The sequence below is a fragment of the Sebastes umbrosus genome, chromosome 2 (genome assembly GCF_015220745.1).
Source record: "Sebastes umbrosus isolate fSebUmb1 chromosome 2, fSebUmb1.pri, whole genome shotgun sequence".
In the NCBI taxonomy this organism is placed as follows: domain Eukaryota; kingdom Metazoa; phylum Chordata; class Actinopteri; order Perciformes; family Sebastidae; genus Sebastes; species Sebastes umbrosus.
The window spans coordinates 772,763-789,343 of NC_051270.1; positions in this window are offsets into that span (position 1 = coordinate 772,763).

Genomic DNA, 16,581 nt, shown 5'->3' on the forward strand with positions numbered 1-16,581 from the left:
GGGGGGGTTCATTACATGACGTCATTTTAAAATCAGATTCTTTCTTATTAACTGAGTTTGAGTGTGTTGGGAATGGTTTCTATTTGGCACACTAAAATAGGCAAACGCTGCCGGTGCCGACTGGCATCGACGGCTCTGAGCTGCTAAAACAAAACCCCGACAGCACGGTGAACAATGCACACGGCTGAATCCAGATATAGGAACAGTAGTGTGTCTTCTCTGCCAACGTTGGAAAGCTGTGAAAAGATCAAATTAAAGTTCACCGCAGCATCTCGGCCACCTGCTGCTTGAGTTTCAGAGATTCAGTGTCATACCTGCTGCCTCGCGTGTCGCCTGCACGCTGTTTAACCGGGTTTCATTCTCTCTGGCTGCTTTGTACCAAGTGGCACGCCACCACGGCCAAACGGAGCGCCGCCAGACATCCCTCGCTGTGTCGCCTCCCACCACAAAAAACCCTATTTACACAGAAATGACGACATATTAAGGAAATCCTCTTTATTTCATGGCAACTTTATAGAGCTGTGTGGAAAAATGAGCTTTGTGAATCTTAACTTGAGGCTCAAATATGTCCTGTTTGTCCCTTCATGCTTCTGGGATGGATCTGAATATGATCAACACATTCTCATACAACAGTTTGTATGATGTCTTACGAAAAAGTTCTTCCTACTTTTTCATTCCTTTTCCTACAAATGTCCAGCAACACGTGCCAATTTCCGCTTCTAACATACATACAGTCTTTTCAAAATAAACTTCCGTCTTCACAGGAAACAACTTCCTTAGGTTTAGGGAATAAAACTCCTTAGTTAGGTTTAGGAAAAACTTGTGGTTTGGCTTAAAATAACTCTGGAAGTGGCGTTACTTTAGTACATAAGTTATGTAACAAATCAACATTGATTTCTGGTTTCACACAAAACAAGTTCGGTATTTTTTGACCCACCCATCCACCCCGACCTCTGCTACTTGCCGCTATTTATTTGGTTTAAACTGTTTAAAGGGACTGTTTGTAACTTTCTAAGCGTGCTAATGTACCGGGTCGGGACACATGCCCGCTCGCATATGCGCGCTCGCGTGTTGCCGGCGTCCCTGCTCCTCTGCCTGCTTGCCTTCACTTAGACAGCGCGCATTCTCGCGTACTCGCTCCACCTCTAGACGTGAACGCGTGCTCACTCCACACTGCAGAAGAGTTAGTTTAGCTCTGAGAATATCTAATGAATGCACAGGGGACGTTTGTGCAGAAATAACTGCTGCAGCTCCTCCAGACCAACAGAGGTTTCAGAAACGTTGTTGTCTCGTTACCGACCGGGTGCCGGTGTCTCCCTGTTCACTCCGGCTGCGGGCGGAGGGAGACGAGTTTCTCGTTGCAGAGCCCCAGAGGAGCAAACACAGTATCAGCATTGATTCATGGAGAGACCCTGGTCTGGTCAGCTAACATTACTGCCAAGTAGCTGAAATATAGAGTGATATTGTGCTTTTAGCTGACGTGTGTCGCCTCACTGTTTTGAGCGATGCTCGTTCATGTCCATTTAGAGCGAGCACAAGCACGAGCCCGACGCTGACTTTCGTTGAATTCACGGCCACAGGTGTCGCTGTTAAGAAGCATTTCTGAAAGTTACAAATAGTCCCTTTAACTGAACCTTATTTGCTTCTAGCAGAAAACAAGATGGACTGCAATCAGTCAGATTTGTGATCTGGCCAACGGACACATAATTATGCGGCTGAGTGTAAATGTAAGTGTCTTACATTTTGTCCAGATACGAGACACTTGAAATGACAAGTGGGAATGTGGCCCTATAGTTTAAGTTTGTGCAACTAAAAGTACTTTTTACTTAAGGTTAAGGGAAACATTGTGGAAAAGAAAGACGTGTTGACTGCTGGAAGCTGAGAGGAAACAAGCAGCAGGCTCTTAGTTGACACGTCCGTCCAACCTGAACTCCTTCCTGAGAGGTTTTTCTGGTGCGGATGGTCTCGTTCTTGTTGTTATAATCTCTCTGAACTATTTCGGGTTAATGTTCGCTGTAAAAGTTTAAAGTAATGCTTCACGTCAGATGACGTCCTGTGCTCGAGTAGAAGTAGTTTATCATGTGAACAGGGCTTCACTTTGTTCTACTTCTTCATTCAATGAGTGGTGTTTACAGTAAGTCATTAAAACTTCATCTGGCATGTGGTCATATGAATGTATAATGACTGTGGACACGGGTTAATCCTGTGTGTGTGTGTTATCTGTGGTCGCCGCGTGTATAAATGTTACATTTAACCACTTAGTCTGCCGCATTAATTAAGTTTGTCCTGCGCCGCCGTATCTGTGTGAAGCTGTTTACTGACCCCGCAGGGCCGAGCATTAACCGCCCCGCGCTCCATCATCAGCCAGCGCACTTAGAGCTCAATTTGTTCTCATTATAATCAGCAGAAAAACACTGTCAAAACTCATTTTCTGTGGCGAGCGTATACAGCCGGCGCTCTTTGCTGACCCCGGTGTTTTTGTGTGCTGAGGGTAGCGAGGCGATACGCCGCGCCGGAACATGACAAAGCCATCTAAAAACCTGCCTGCCGTTCAGTAGATACAGTACCGCGTCTCCTCAGGCTGCTCAAACTGGCAACCGGGCGCCGGAGGAGAAGCCAAGACTTCCCTCAGCTGGCTCATCAGCCTCTCGTCTCAGCCTCCAACCTGTCACAAATCTTTATTTCCTTTCTATCTGCACTGTTTCAGCTGCAGCTGAAGTCCAGCTAAGTTAGTGTGCGTTGTAGGCCGGCGTGACTCACTGCTGTTTCTGCTGTGTTTAGGTTCGGTAGTGTCACACAGTGTCAGCAGCCCTGCAGCGCTCAACACGAACACTTCCTCTCTTTTCCTGCTTCTGCGTGTTGCTCAGGAAGGAAACCTCAGGCTGGAGATCTGTTAGTATTTTAATACAAGTCAGGACTGTTTACTCATCTTCAGTACAGAGACGTCGGAGGCTGATGAGAGGTTGCTCATTGAAATATCGTCCTTAACCCAGAAACATCTCGACTGACTCTCATTTCACAAGCTGCTACCCTTTTACAGCCGTCATGGTGAGGTCACGGTGTTAGCTGGAGGCTAAACAAAGGAAAGACTGGAGGCGAACATTAGCAGTGAGCTAAAATACACATCTAAAATGTCATCTTGCTGTGTTGTTGGCTGCCAGAATCCAGATATAGTCGAACAATATCGGAGAAACGTTTCAGAGATGGAGAGTAAATGTTGCTAATATTAATCCGTGAGCCTTTGGCCGCGTGACGGCTGCGTGATTCACGCGTCGGGTGTTCACACCAGCTGCCTTTCTGCTGCGTTTCTGCTGCTGTCAGCTCTTTCTTTCTACACAGAGTTTGCCTCATAAAGGCCATTTAATTTCATTATAAATATCATTTATATTTATTTTAGACAGAGAAAGGTTAAGTAGCATGTGGTAATTTGTAAATAATAGTAATAATCCACAATTAAAACCCCGTACTATATTCATTCATGGAGCTCTCCAAGTCACTGCATGTTCTACAGCACTGTCTGGCACGTATTTCAGAATAAAAGCCTCGTTTTAACAAATGAAGGAATTCTGTCCACAGAAACAATGCTTGAGGGCTTTTATTTTTAAATAAAAGCAGGAAGTGTTGATTTAAAAACAAGTCTTTACTTTTGTTCATCTCCGTAACATATTCTACAGATACAGACATGTAAACTGTAGTAATGTGTTGCTGGTATGATGTCAATATACAGTCAATAGATCACCTTCACTGTCTGTTGCTGCTGTGAACCGCGCGGCTCGCGTCAAAAATAGGCGGGACCTTGAATCTCTAGAAGAAACGCAGCCGATCCGTGTGTCTCACGTGGGCAATGCGGCTGCTCAAACCTGTCAATACGGACGCCGAAATAAAAAACAACAGGTAACGCAGCCGCCACGCGCTGCTGACGTTCCCAGTGTGGAGGATGATTAAGTTTGAAGCGTTATTTTGCCTCCTTCTCGACAAGCTAGTCTGACATGGTTGGTACCGATGGATTCATCAGGTTTATAGTTTCATATGATACAAGTATCTGACTTTTCTTCTGCTTTTTTTGGGACATTTTTCAGACTTTTTTTGGACATTTTTCTGACTTTTTCTGACATTTTGGGACTTTTGTTTGGACATTTTTCTGACAATTTTTGGACGTTGTTTTCAGACATTTTTCAGACTTTTTCGCAGAGTTTTTATTGGACATTTTTCAGACGTTTTTCGGACATTTTTCAAAAGCGTTTTGGACATTTTTCTGACAATTTTCAGACTTTGTTTTTGGACATTTTCAGACTTTTTTTAGACTTAGGTTTTCTAGTTTCAGATAATACCAGTATTTTCACTCTAGCTTTAAAACTGAGCCGCTACAACCTGAAAATCACAAGTTGTGTTAATGCGTCAAAGAAATTAGTGCCGTTAAAACGAATTTGAGTTAACGCGTTAACTTTGGTTAAAGTCCTGTGTTTGTTGGACCCATCCACCATCAGCAGTCTGTCTCCCTTTTTATTCTACGTCACTAGCTCTGAGCGTAGCATATTTACGTGGACGCGTTTACATTGCAGTCAGTACAGTCTACATGGCGTACAAATGACACGCCAAAAGCAAGAACGACGTTCTTATTATTGTGCAACTGGGCTGCACAACCGTGCAAGATGCAGTCATGAAACTTTACAGGTGTGTAGTTGAGATCAAACTGAAGGTCGAGTTTGAAGATGGGTGTGGTCTGAGCGTTTTTGGCGTCGTGACTGGTGTGATCCCATCACAAGATGGCGTCTAGTTCAGAGGAAACACTAGGTGCAGTATAACAGCGAGTTCAGACCTCTTCAACCCTGCAGTCTGTTGAACGTCATTCAAAGAATCAATCATTCAAAGAAGACGTGGCAGGTTGAGAGAAACTTCTTCCATCAAATAAACTAAATCACAGCCCTTCATCTCTCTCAGCGACTCCCGGATCCTTCAAACATGATGAAATGATGATGATCTATATCCTGTATTTGCTGCCCTGAGGGGATTCAGGTCGTCTCTGCCAGGCAACGCCTCGCTCAGTTTGGATTTCAGCGATAGTTTCAGAAATCTTTCCAGCCCTTCAGCCTCCGGGAGATTATTCTCTTACAGGAGATCATCGCTCAGATTAATAATTAATGCTGCTCCAGCGTTGGATGTCAGTGCTCTGAATATTGATGAATATGAACAACTGAGCCAGATCAGACTCCAACCTGGACCAGTTAACAGTCAACACGTCTTTAAGGCTGATAAAAAGTCCTTAGGAATTACTGTTATCGCTATTATTAGTGGTATTATCATCATAATTACAAAACCAATGCACTTGTTATCATTCACTCTTTATTCTTAGCCTTAAAATAAAGAACAAACCAGTTTTTAGCTTGTTTTCCTTTTTAAAACATCTCATTTAAATGGGACATAACATCTGGAACGATGAATTCTTCCATTACAAATATTTCCAATCTCCCTTCATTCACAGTCATTTCACGTTCAAATTATACACAACTATAAGCGTTCGTGTAGCAACGTGTTACGTGAACTGTAAACAGAAAATGTACCTTTGATCTTTCATGTACTGTGTAACGTGAGCCCCTCAGACGTTCTCTGTCTGGACAGGTTTCTGTTGTTTGGAGTGGACACGGTACTATTAAGAGCGAAACACATTGTGAAAAGTGATCATGGCGACCGGACTAATTCACACCAGACGCCGGAAAATTCACATGCTGAGTTTCCGCGTTCCTGCACTGCTGAGAAACGCCTTCAAGTCTGCTGACAAGATGATAATGTTGTGATGAACATTATGACCTCATGGTTTAGTTGTCTGAATCTGTAGAAAGACATTATTACTCGGTCAGATTCCTGTTTCCTATCAGTGTTCTGCTGCAGCTGTTGATCACTGTGCATTAACAAACCAACCAGCACACCAGATGACGAGCAGTCTGAGAACAAAGTGTTGAAACGTCTCTGACAGATGCTGAGGTCTGTTAGTAATCTGAGACGTCTTTCTTTCTTTCTTTTTGCTTTTGAAGGACATTTTTTTGTTTTGCAGCGTCTCCAGACGTCTCAGATTGACAGTTCTTGTGTCTGTTCTGCTGCCTCGGGGCTTTTCAGTCACCATCAGCTTTTCTCATATTTCTCTTTTTTTAAAATATCACTCATGTTTTTGATTGTTTCCAACTTCAGTTATTCTGCCTGCGTGCTCATTATCAACAGAACGATGTCTCATATCTATTGTGTTCCTCATATTTTGGGCATTTCCTGTCAGTAGGATACTCGCCTGTGTTTTAATTGAAACCAGCGATGATGCAGGAAGCCCATGTAAACTGTGTGTTTTATTGTTAAACTGTTATTTAGTAATAATATTTAGATTGGACGTTGGCTGAATTCATGTCTGATTCAACAGAGGGAGCTTATTTATGCATGAATAATTCTTTTATATTCACGTCTGTTTATATAACTGGCAGTGCACCAAACCCTGTAAACTCTCTCTCCCTGTTTCCTCGTTGGGAACACAGTGTTTTGGTATTTTAGTGATGACTCACGGTGGACCGGACGGAGCTGCAGCGTGAGGAGATGTGATGATGAAACGGTGTTATTAACGGCGTGTGACCTGCCTCAGACCGGCTCACAACCAGCTATTCTCATCTCTCTGGCGGCTGACGCTGCCTTCATGTTCAGAGGATGATCACAATCTGACTGTGATGAGCTGTGGAGAAGGACACATGGATTGTTGCTGTGGTTTTAATAATAGACATCTGACAAGAGAACAGTTGGTGCGCTTCGTGATGACGAGGTTCGACCCTTTCAACCCTTTTGGAACCAAACTGAATGCACCTTTTTTTGCCACTTCTTGTTGGCCCTTCACTCTCACTGCGCCAACAGGGAGGTCTCATTGAAATGAATGAGGACGTCGGTCTGACTATGGCGTCAAGTGACGCACACAATGTGTTACGCAAGTTACACAGACGTGGATCGCTGGTGGTCGGGTGGCTCAATTCAGTCCTGTCTCCTAAAAGATGATGCCCCCATACAACGAAACTGCATTGTGAATTACGTTTTGAGGGAAACATATTTTGTCACGGATTAGATTTGTTTTGGCGTGGGCATGTCTGTAAAGGGGAGACTCGTGGGTACCCATAGAACCCATTTACATTCACTGATCTGGAGGTCAGAGGTCAAGGGACCCCTTTGAAAATGACCATGACAGTTTTTCCTCGACAACATTTAGTGTAAGTTTGGAGCGTTATTTAACCTCCTTCATGACCAGCTAGTCTGACATGGTTGGTACCGATGGATTCATCAGGTTTTATAGTTTCAGATGATACCAGTATCATCCGCTACAACCTTAAATATGCGTTAAAGAAATTAGTGGCGTTAAAAAAAGGAAATGCGTTAATGTGTTATTATTGCGTTAACTTTGACAGCCCTAATAACAAACAGTCATTTTAAGCCAGTCCATGATGTTTTTACTAAACCTAACCAAGTAGTTTTGTTTGTTTTGTTTTTGTTTTAACCCCGTGTTTAAAACGGTTAGTCAAGTATTTAATCCTCTTAACAACATGGGAGTGGACAAATATGCTGCTTTATGTTAATGTATGTATATATTTATTATTATAAATCAATAAACACAAAACAATGACAGATATTGTCCAGAAACCCTCACAGGTACTGCATTTAGCATAAAACAATATGCTCACATCATAACATGGCAAACTGCAGTGCAAATTTGGAGCATTATTTTTTATTTATTTTTTTTATTGTTTTTTATTTATTTATAAATGTATGTATTTATTTATGTATTGATGCATTAATTAATTTATTTTTGCACAATTTTCCCTTTGCATTTCACCCCTAACAATTAATAAAAATATATACATAAATAAATAAAAGGGAAAACAGAAGAGTAAATAAATATTTGAAGCAACTTAAACACATTCAGTCACATTTTATCAACTAATTGATGACTATGTTTATTTTAATATTATTTTTGATACATTTAATGACTCATTTATTTATTTATTCATTTATCAAGTTATTTATTTATTTATTTATTCAGTTATATTTTATTTTGGCAGGTTCCATCCTCTATATTTGGGTACATTTTACTTTTCTAAAACCAAATCACAGTCTCTGCCTCGGCAACATGATGAGTAAACGAATGTAACACCATCTACACATAGCGGTTTATTTATGGTGCTTTACATTCTCTGGTGGAGACTCTGCACCTTCTGCATGAGGGAGAAGTCGGTCTGGATCAGTAACCTTTGAGCCGTTCTGTTTAACTGTATTATAAGATTTAAATCCCTGTGATTGTTTCAGACCCGACCGTAGCCTCCGCAGAGCCACGAGCTCAAACACTTTCCATTTCTCTGCAGTCTGTTGTCTGACCTTTGTCTCAGTTTCTTTTTTTTCCGGGGACACGTGGTTTCCCATTAGCGGGACACGGCAGGGTCCCAAATTGGCATCAGAGCTCATTCTCCGTGACATAGTTGTTCCGAAGGGGGGCAACGGAGGGCTAATTGGAGCGCTGCTGCTATTTTCAGCTAAGGCAGCTAGCGCTAGTTTTGGCCTTTCATCATAAGCAGGATCTAATGTCAGCTGATGAAAGAGTCCGTCGGTGTCTTGGTGGTGCAGAGAGGAGTAGAGCTCAGAGAGAGGCCCACGATGAGGGGCGACCCTGTTTTTAGATCTGGCTGGGAGGACTTGGCTGGGTCAGGGTCTGGATCTGCTGCCACGATGCAGATGAAGGACATCAGATAGGAAACAGATATTTTAATGTTTCCTAGATAATATAATCAGTTACTCTTTACTCTAGTGATTACATTTCATATCTAATTACTCAACGGTATTATAACTCTACTTTCCATCACTCAGTCCAGCTCCATCAGATACCTTCTGTATTTTACACAAATAGAAACAGCTACGGTAAATGTTAGTCCACTAACTTTATGCACCGTCCGAACAAAACTAAGGTTTTGAGCGGAGAATGTAGTTGATTATAACAGTACGTACATGAAGACAAGTGGCTGCAACTGTTCACACAGCTGCCTGAATACTACTATCTGGGGGATTAAAAAGTATATATACTACTGTAGGCTGTAGATCAGACCAACACAGAAATATATGATAAATAAACCACGTATTTGTGGAAGTGACCGCACACTTAATATATGGATAAATAAATAAATAATTGAGTCAATAAATTAATAAATATGCCATTAAATGTACCAAAAATAATATTCAAAATAAATCTAATAAGACATGAATATATATTTCTGTTTAAATTGTGTTAAAAATTATTTATTATAAAGAAATGTATCATGAAAAGAATACAGAATTAATTAGGGGGAAAATGCAAAGGGAAAATAATGCATAGATAAATAAATACATTTAGTAATTAATAAATATATTTAAAAATAAATGCAAAAATTAATAAATTAATTTTAAAGTTAGTATATGGGCATTAATTAATTGATCAACTGTGACATAAATTGATATTTCTGTTTAGTTAATTGTATTCAAAAATGATTTATTGTAAGAAATGTTTCAAGAAAATGCAAAAATAATGCAGACATAAATGAATAAATACATAAATAAATAAATACATTTAATAATGAATAAATACATTTAAAAATAAATGCAAAAAATAAATGAATTAATTTCAAAGTTAATAAAAAAATAAATAAATAAATGGAAAAGAATAGATAAATAAATATGAGAATTAATACAAAGGTACATAAATAAAGAAGCAAATTAAATTACTACATGTAGGCATTGATTAACTGATGCAATGTGACATGAATTGATATTTCTTTCTAAATTGTATTAAAAATGATTTATTATAAAGAAATGTAAAAAGAAATGTATCAATAAAAGAATACATAAATAAATAGGGGGGAAATGCAAAGGGAAAATAATGAATAAATAAATAAAAAAAATGAATAAATTAATTAATTCATTAATTTAATAATGAATAAATACATTTAAAAATTCATAAAAGTTCATAAAAATTATTAATTAAAAGGGAAATAGAAAAGTAGATAATTAGGTGAATTAATACAAATAAATAAAGAAGCAAATTAAAACAGATTAAATATACATTGATTAATATATTAGTCATGTATTTAATAATTAGGCGTTAATTAATTGATAAAATGTGGCAAAAATTATATCAAAAATAAATTTGGTACATTTAATGGCATATTTATTTTAGAGTTGGGCAGGTTTCATCCTCCATAGCTGATTATGATTTTTTGCAGGGAGGTTATGACGTTGTACACGCCTCACCCCATCACACAGTCTGCTGTTTTACAAACAGGGTCTTTATTATTTCGAGTCTGACAGATGTAAGATGGCAGGTTTCTTCGTGCTAAGCTAAGCTAACGTTGTGGTCGTGTCTCTGTGCCGATATCGGTCGTCTCACCTGAATCTGAGTATGGTGGCGTATTTCTCAAAATGTATGTTATCATCATCACTTCCTGCAGAGTCACTCACGAGTCAAGGCTCGTCCTGCTGATCCGTCCAATCACGGTTCACTCTGTCAGATCAGACTGTGAATGACAGACGCCTCAAACCCTCCGTATCACCGCCGTCTCCTTGGATGTGTTTATATAATACCCTCTATAGGCGTAGTAATAATAAGTGTAAAGGCGTATAAAGCAGCGGAGAGAGGAGAGAGCCCTTCACCTTTCCATTCCTCCACCTATAACTCTGTCCTTCTGTCTCTGCCGTCACTCTCTCACACAAACTCATTAAATTACCGGGCGCTGTTGGCCCGGTGGAGGACGCACGCCGACCTCCTGACCGCCGCCGCCGCCAAGGTTATCAAAACGTTAATCATGACATTTCCTTCCCTGCCAAGAGGAGAGCTCTCTCTGGTGAATTCAACATGCTGTCATGTAGAGCAGTTTCTTCTTCTTTACTTCTACAAACTGTGATTGTGATAGTTTGTACCAGCTGCGACGGCGACACTGGTCTCATTTTTATATAAATAGGCTACAACTTTAGGCTCCATCCACACTAATACGTTTTCTATTTAAAGGGAGAACGTTCTCTGTCCAGATGAGCGATTTAGGGCCATCTCAGAATTAATCTCTGTTTTTACTACCACACATGAAAACCCATATCACAAGATCATTCACGTACACTTGGCATGTTTATTAATACCAGAATCGATATGTTTGCTTCATCTGAGTCTATGTGGAGGTAGAAGTAAGTTACCGCTTTTATTGTTGTAGTCTGAGTAACGTGACGTCATATCCTTCCATATCCGTTTTTTGGATGTATGTCTGTTGTTTCTTCAGCCTCTTTTCTGACATCTTTCTGCCTTTTTATGGGCTTTTTTTTTTTTCTTTTTTCATTTTTCAGATATTTTTTCAGACATTCTTAGGACATTTTTTGGAATTGTTTTTGGACATATGTCAGACTTTTCTTCTGCCTAAAGAACAAAGTATAAATCGTTGGAGGGTCGTCGTGGATACGACCTGCACCCTCACATGTTAAATCCAGCGTGGTAAACACTACACATCCAGTAAAGATGGAAACACTTTGGGTTTCACACATTGACAGGAAAAGCAGAGCTAGACAGAGCAGAGCTAAAGCTGCATGCTAACTCTGTCACGGACAGGAAACGTTATGGTATGGTGGTAACGTGGCGGTGGAGCCGGCCGTCGCTCTCGTCTCCGTGGTCAAATGGGCCGACGCTACGACTGTAGAGCACCCAGATACTGACATTTATGTTCTCTGCATTGAAACGGCCCCGATGGAGCTGACCATGGATGATGAAGAGAACGGAGCTGACGGGAGAGCTAGAGACCACCTTGGAGAAGTTAGAGGAAGTAGACACGTAGGACTACGTCCGCTTTTCAAAATAAGGTGTTAACAAAGGGAACTGTAGATACTAAATACATCTATGTAAATCAGATTGATGGATTATATTCACCAGAAGTATAAAACATTACATGTCCCTTATAAATTTAAAAGAAAATACCACTAATCTGTGAGGGAAATGTCTTTATTCTTTGATTTCTGGGTTCAGGACATCTCTGACTACATACATGCTGAAAATCAAACATTTTTACTGGATTAATTTAGATGTTTTTCAAAGTAAAAGTCCCTAGAAGTGGATGATTTAACTGTTTCCCTTCATGGTCTAGTGGTAAAAAAGTTAACAAAAATCACAATAAATCGTAATATTGAATCACTATACTTATAAATTTCAATACATATCTAAACACAAAATAAAGCGTTTGGTATTGGGCTATATAATTAAAATTGACTTGATTTATGTTTTTGGCAACATGTTTGAAAGCATCATGCAAATGAAGCTGAATTGAAAGAAAGAGACACTTCTGTCATTCAGCTCGCAGGCTTTTGGCATTTCAGCTGGCTGCTTGACTGTTTGAACCAGAACAGGATGCTTCCTCCTCCTCCTCCTCCTCCTCCTCCTCTTCCTCCTCTTCCTCCTCCTCCTCGCCTCGGTCTCTCTCTATGTAGTGAAGGAGTGAAGCATTTCTCCCTCTGGGAGCTGAGGCCCTTTAGAGAGAGAGAGAGACACCTCCCCTCCGGCTGAGCTAATAGGACATACCATCATAATGCTGTGTACCTCAGTTAAAGCTCCATATGACCTTAGCGAGCCCTGCTTCATCCCTGCGTCGGCTCCTCTCCTCCTCCTCTCCTCCGAGGCCTTTTCCAGACTAAACTCAGCTTCAGAGGAGGATAAACCACATTTCACTCATTAGAGCGGCGGATAAGATAAATCGCCCAGCCTGGAGTGTGTGTGTGTGTGCGTGTGTGTGTGCGCGTGTGTGTGTGTGTGTGTGTGTGTGTGTGTGTGTGTTTGTGTGTGTGTGTGGGTGTAAGCTCGCCCTCCCAAAGATGGAGGCCTGTGAGGAGCGGCGTCACCGAGGCCCAATTTGACATAAATCCACAGAGCTTTGCATCAAAGCCGAAGCCAAGCAGTCTCCCCTTCAAAGTCTCCTTAAATGGGAAGGCAGCTTCGAGGTTGTCAGAGTCGGATGGAGGATCGGATCGGCTCGGCAACTCCCCTTTCTCTCTCTCTCTCTTTTGATGACGATGATGATGATGAACGTCAGAGAGTTGAATCATCTCCTGACCTTTTCTTGACCCCCACCATGTCATCACCAACACCTAAATACTGCTCATTATCTCCAGAGAGAGAGAGAGAGATGGAAAGGAGGATTACCTCTCTGGGACCAAAGACTCTCCAAAGTTGGGCTACATTTTGGAGAGGAAAAACTGTTATGGCTATTTTCAAAGGGGGCCCTTGACCTCTGACCTCCAGATGTGTGAATGTAAATTCAGACATTTCATTGACCTCACTGTATAAAATGACCTGTGGTGACCTCTAGGATAATCACAGCCTCATGAAACTTTACAGCCACAAACTAGAGACCTAGAGCATTCAGAGGATGGATGGATCAGACTAGAGACCTAGAGCATTCAGAGGATGGATGGATCAGACTAGAGACCTAGAGCATTCAGAGGATGGATGGATCAAACTAGAGACCTAGAGCATTCAGAGGATGGATGGATCAAACTAGAGACCTAGAGCATTCAGAGGATGGATGGATCAGACTAGAGACCTAGAGCATTCAGAGGATGGATGGATCAAACTAGAGACCTAGAGCATTCAGAGGATGGATGGATCAAACTAGAGACCTAGAGCATTCAGAGGATGGATGGATCAAACTAGAGACCTAGAGCATTCAGAGGATGGATGGATCAGACTAGAGACCTAGAGCATTCAGAGGATGGATGGATCAAACTAGAGACCTAGAGCATTCAGAGGATGGATGGATCAAACTAGAGACCTAGAGCATTCAGAGGATGGATGGCTTTCCTAGCTAGACTAAACCGGGTCTATTGTGGGTCCCAGCAGGTGGTTTGATACAGTCCAGTGTGATGGAGGTGAGGAGGGGTGATGGAGTCTCCTACCGCTACCGTAATAATTGAATAAACATACTGTGTGTGCACATTGTGTTCAGTAACTTGTAGTCGACTGCAGTGCAGCAGGGAACACATAACTGGATGGAGATTAATGATGCAGCTCGTCCGTTCTCTCTATATTGAGTTAGCGCCGGTCGGTCATTGCTTATTTACGCAGCTCAATTTTCTCATTAGGGAGGAGAAAACAGGTGCTAATCAAAGAGTGGGTGTTTGTAATTAAATGACACGGCTAAGAAGCTCGGCCTGTTTGTGTTCCTGTTACTGAAAGACCGTTTAAATGTAATAAAAAACATCTTTGTGTTTCAGGACATTGACGTCTATTTTCGGGGGTGATTAAGCGTGGGATGCACGGCAGCAATTTAATATTTAACATCTTATTGGAGAAATGTTCTTATTGTATCGGGGTGTTATGGATACATCAGACTCAGACTCAGGACAGACAGTTTAACCTTCTCTATGTCAAGTCAAACTGTATTATATAGCACATTTAAAACAACATGAGCTCTCATATAGACACTCCACGTTACATTAACGTCTTCACATCAGTCTATATGCGTTACATTAAAGGTACTGTATGTAACTTTCAGAAAATCCTTGTTATTAATGACACCTGCTGATACTAACTAGCATGTAGTTTGCAAATTCCTTCATCAGCTAACGTTACAAAGCAACCAACGGCTTCTTTGGATTTTCTCGGGCAAAACAGTCCCGTAGTCCTTTACATAGAAATCCATCCACAGGCTGTTATAGGAAACCGAGAGAGTCGAGGAAGGTCTCAGTTTTTAAGTTACGTTACAATCCGTTCACACATTGGCGATATAAAATGAATAATGCATATAAAATGTTCCACATAGTACTTTTAATAGACATATTTGATACTACATCTCTGTATATTCTTTTTATATTTCATACTGTGTGCACATTCCTTGGACAATTTTGTACATTTCTGCAGAAAATTAAAAAGTATTTTTTTCATATTTTTATTGCAAATATCTTTTATACAGCTTTCACTTTAATTCAGACATATGTTGTATATTATTTTTTCTTATTTTTGTTCACATTTTTGTTATGTTCTATATTTTATTTTATTTTATTTTATTTATTTTTATATTATCTATATTTTTTTCTTGATTTTTACACTTTTATTTTTTATTTAATTTGTTCTTACTGTTTATGTTATTCACCAACACACCAAATCAATTCCTTGTATGTGAAAACCTACTCAGCAATAAATGTAAACATCTACCATTATAATGAACCATTATAAAAGGCCGGTGTAGTCGTGGTAAATGAAGTGCATTCATAAGCCAGAGAAAAGAGGAGAGCCTTGAGCGGCGCTCTGAACGACTCAGACGTCAGCGGACTGTTGATAATGATTTAATAAAAAGGAAAATGTATAAATGTAAATGAAAGACGTTTCGTGAGTGGTGGCCGTATTAATGTATGTGTGCACTCAGTGGAGCTCTGCTACCGGCTGTCAGCATCATAAAGACATCTGTGATTTTATGTACGATGTGGTATTATGTATTTTTTTATGTTTTTCTTAAAAGCCTAACCGGGGACAAAGTCTGCAAATTAGCTACAGCTAGAAGTCCTATATACGTTGCGACGGTTGCACTTTAATTAAGTGTAACAATGCCTGCATGTCAAATAAATTAATAGAATAAATAAATCAAGGCAAAAGAGCAGAGCGTGCTCCTTACATTGTTTTGCTTTCACAAGAAATTTATGCCCAGTTCCTCCGCAAACAGGAGGACAACAAATGTTATGCTCACTGTATTGTATATTAACAGTAGTGTATATCTATAATAGGGCTGTCAGTTGATTCAAATATTTAATCGTGATTAATCACAAATTATTCACACATTTTTATCTGTTCTAAATGTACCTTAAAGGGAGATTTGTCAAGTATTTAATCCTCTTATCAACATGGGAGTGGACAAATATGCTGCTTTATGCAAATGTATGTATATATTTAGTATTGGAAATTAATTAACACAAAACAATGACAGATATTGTCCAGAAACCCTCACAGGTACTGCATTTAGCATAAAACAATATGCTCCAATCATAACATGGCAAACTGCAGTGCACATTTGGAGCATTATTCAGCGTTATTTTTTATTTATTTATTTATTTTTGCATTTATTTTTTATTTATTTTTAAATGTATGTATTTATTTATGTATTGATGCATTAATTTATTTATTTTTGCATAAAACAAACAGCATTTAGCATAAAACAATTTGCTCAAATCATAACATGGCAAACTCAAAAATATTGCCAAATAGGCGCTTTTGCTTTTTGGTTTGACACCAAATCCTCCGCCATCGTCATGACGGTCAACTCTCCGACTATCGGGGAATTAAATCAGCACCTGCCACCTGCCAAATAACAGGTAAATGTTGGCTGTGCAGGTAAAAACTTCAGGTCACCTGTCACCGTGGCAGACAGGTTTTCCTTATATTAAGAAATATTATTTTTAAAAAGCAATTCTAAAGCCTAAATTAAATATAGCGTAATAATAGGGTAATAATTAGCAATTACCTATTTGAAATTTCTTTGGAATAACTGCCAAATTACCCCAATATTTACCTCAAAATTTATCAAA